The sequence below is a fragment of the Cnephaeus nilssonii genome, assembly GCF_951640355.1.
Source record: "Cnephaeus nilssonii genome assembly, chromosome: 8".
NCBI classification, from domain to species: Eukaryota; Metazoa; Chordata; class Mammalia; order Chiroptera; family Vespertilionidae; genus Cnephaeus; species Cnephaeus nilssonii.
Window position 1 is genome coordinate 69943353 of NC_137079.1, and position 3525 is coordinate 69946877.

At 41.3% G+C, this 3525-nt stretch overlaps 1 pseudogene across 1 annotated transcript; it reads right to left on the bottom strand.

The window, feature by feature from the left end:
- Positions 1 to 1704: 1704 nt before the first annotated feature.
- On the bottom strand, positions 1705 to 2892 carry LOC307104049 (eukaryotic initiation factor 4A-I-like; annotated as a pseudogene). The gene is made up of 2 exons: positions 2877 to 2892; positions 1705 to 2410 (listed from the first exon to the last, which is right to left on the bottom strand). The product of its transcript is annotated as a eukaryotic initiation factor 4A-I-like (transcript).
- Positions 2893 to 3525: the final 633 nt, after the last annotated feature.

A 3525-nucleotide genomic window follows, 5' to 3' on the forward strand; every position in this document is an offset into this window, starting at 1 on the left:
TATAGCACAAAGAACACACTAATGTTTATATTTAACATTTTCCATAGTAATTTCTCCGTATTCATTAAATGTACACCCAGTGTTGAATCACTAACCTGTCTACCAAAAATATTTAATTAACTGCTTAAACAATAAAAGCAAGTTGTTAACTTGCATGAACACAGTTTCAGAAGAAAACTTACTCCACTACTGATATATTAGAGTTCTCACACTCTTCCCTTCAATTCCTTAGAGTATGACTTCTCCCATCAGCTACTTTGGTCTCATATTATATAGACTTTAAAAAATGTCCAGACAAAGCAATATTATCACTTCCCCTTTGCTTTCTTTTTATTTATGACCATGAAATTAATTTATTAAAAATTCTCATAAGACTCCCCTGAGGTCATATTGGCCAGGAGGATTACAATAGCTGATAAGGTAAATAGAATTTCTGTCCTATGGGTGGATTAGGTGAATCACTTATAGTCAAAGAGATATGAAATAAAATAAGTATTTTCTTGTATGTATGTATGCAATAAAGCAGTTTAAAAATACATATGGCATGTGAGAACAAATACAGAATATTATATTAAAATTAGAGGACCAGTGCATGAAATTCATGCACGGAAAGGGGGAAGGTATGTCCCTCAGCCCAGCCTGCACCCTCTCCATTCTGGGACATCCCTTTCACAATCCAGGACTGCTGACTCCCAACCATTCACCTGGCTGCTTGCCAGATAGCCCCTAACTGCTTCTGCCTGCCAGCCTGATCACCCCCTAACCACTTCCCTGCCAGCCTGATCAATGCCTAACTACTCCCCTGCTGGCCCGATTCCCCCTAACTGCCCTCCCCTGCCAGCCTGGTCACCCCCATCTGTCCTGCCCTGCTGGGCCGGTCACCCCTAACTTCCCTCCCTTGCCAGCCTGGTCGTCCCTAACTTCTCTCCCCTGCTGGCTTAGTCGCCCACAACTGCCCTCCCCTGTAGGCCTGGTTGCCCCCAACTGCCCTCCTCTGCCAGCCTGGTCACCCCTAACTTCCCTCCCCTGCTGGCCTGATCACCCCCAACTGCCCTCCCTTGCAGGCCTGGTCCCTCCCAACTGTCCTGCTGGCCTGAGCATCCACAACTGCCCTCCCTTGCAGGCCTGGTCCCTCTCAACTGCCCTCTCCTGGTGTCCATCTTGTGTCCACATGGGGGCAGCCATCTTTGACCACATGGGGCAGCCATCTTGTTTGTTGGAGTTATGGTAAATTTGCATATTACCTCTTTATTATATAGGATGTAGCTTTAGTATTTGGGATCTATAATACAATCATGATATCTGCATTATAATGACTCTCAGTAAAAAGAACTGCTCTGCTAAGGAGCATTTGGAGTATGAGATGGGTGCATTTTTTTATTGTCATAATACATTAAGGGTGACACTGGCACATTGTGGTCACAAGGCATGGATGATGAATATGCTACAATCATAGGTTATTCTTATACAATTAGACATGTTAAAAAATTTAACAGCTCATACTTTTGCAGAAAGATACATATAAACAGACATGTAAATATAAATATTAACACATAAAGATGGAAGTAGATATGTAGATGTATATATAGTCATACATATCACACTATAAATTATAAAAAATGAATAATTCATTCAATTATTCCTTTTTGCAATTTTAAACTTCATGAGCACTGTGCTCGGGGAAAGCAGCAATGTTAAAGAACATTACATGATTACATCTCCTTTCTTTTTGTCCATATCTCCATGCACGTCAGAGACAGTGAAGTCTCGGGCGTGCATCTTCTCAGTGAGCCAATCAACCTTTCTTCATTGATGAAGATGACTGCTTGGGTGATGGTGAGGGTTTCATATAAGTCACACAATGTGTCCAGGTTCCACTCTTCTCTTTCCACATTGATGTAGAATTGGCGGATACCCTCCAGAGTCAACTCTTCCTTCTTGACTAGAATCCGAATGGGGTCCGTCATGAACTTCTTGGTCACCTCAAGCACATCAGAAGGCATTGTAGCTGACAGCAATACTGCCTGGGTGTTGCTGTTGAGCTTTTGGAATATGTCATAGATCTGGTCCTTGAACCCACGGCTTAACATTTCATCAGCTTCATCTAGTACAAACATCTTGATGTATTTGGGAGACAGGTATCTGCGATTAAGCATGTCAAACACACGTCCTGGGGTGTCCACAATAATATGGGGAGCTTCCATCTGCAGCTTCTGCACCTCTGCATGCACTTTGGTACCCCCAATGCAGGCATGGCAGGAGGCACCCATGTAATTTCCTAAAGCCATGACTACCTTCTGTATCTGCTGTGCCAATTCTCTAGTAGGTGCCAGGACCAAGGCCTGAGTAGCCTTTAGATCCAATTCAATCTGTTGCAGAATCAATATGTAAAATATGTTTTCAGAAATGCCTTACTGAGAACAACCACCTCCTTCCATATGACATATAAGATTCACAGATGCCTCTCTTTCTTACCTATTAAAAGTTCATATATAGACTTTCCAAATTCCCATTCAGTGCTTCATTAACAATTAACTATTTGTACCCACTGAACAATATGGGCAAAACACCTGTTAATTTGACTTGAGCAAACTTTACATTTCTCTTCTTTCTACAGGGCGCAGAACTTTCAACCACCATTAGCCTGTGCCAGTATTTGAGCATGGACCAACTTGTCCTTAACAGCACTTCCTGAGAATATGGTGTGGAAAATGTGTTAAGGAATCCTAACTCAACATTGGAGTCAGAAATCCATGAAGGGAGGGCTCCCATATATCACTTATCACAGCAACATAGTGCAGCAAGAAGAAGAAATATTTTCTCTCTACTGGCAACAAGCGGTCCTTGCCTGCAACCAATGAAAAACTGCTACCTACCAATTCCAACTCTCATATTCCTCCCATGAACTTTTGCTCAAAATAATTTATCCTCACTTCATGCTTTCTTCCATAAAAGAACACTCTTTTCCTTTATTCCTGGACTTCAAGTTGGCCATAATATACCTGCTCTAGTTTCCAAATGCACTAGACTTTACTGGATGAATTACTTACCGTTTTTTTGTTGTTTTGTTTAACTTGGCATAATTATTTAAACACCACCCCAATTACTCCCATTATATAAATGTTTAACATTTTATATGTAAAGCAACATAGAGAATCAACAAATAGAGTTTTGCAGAAGTGATTGGGATTAATGCTTGTCTGAAAATAAATCAAAGCAGGCCCATTATTTATTATGTACGTAGTTCCTTCTGAGAAAAAAAAAAGGTTAAATAATGCATTTCTAAACTGATACAGACAATGTAATCTGAAAAAGTTTAGGACACACTATTCTGTGCATCAAGTAGTATCAAAATTAGGGTATAGACTAGCTGGTGTGGCTCAATGGGTGAGCGTCAACCCATGAACCAGGAGGTCATGGTTCCATTCCTGGTCAAGGCACATGCCCAGATTGTAGGCTCCATCCCCACTGGGGAGCATGCAGGAGGCAGCTAATCGATTCTCTCCTATCACTGATATTGCTCTC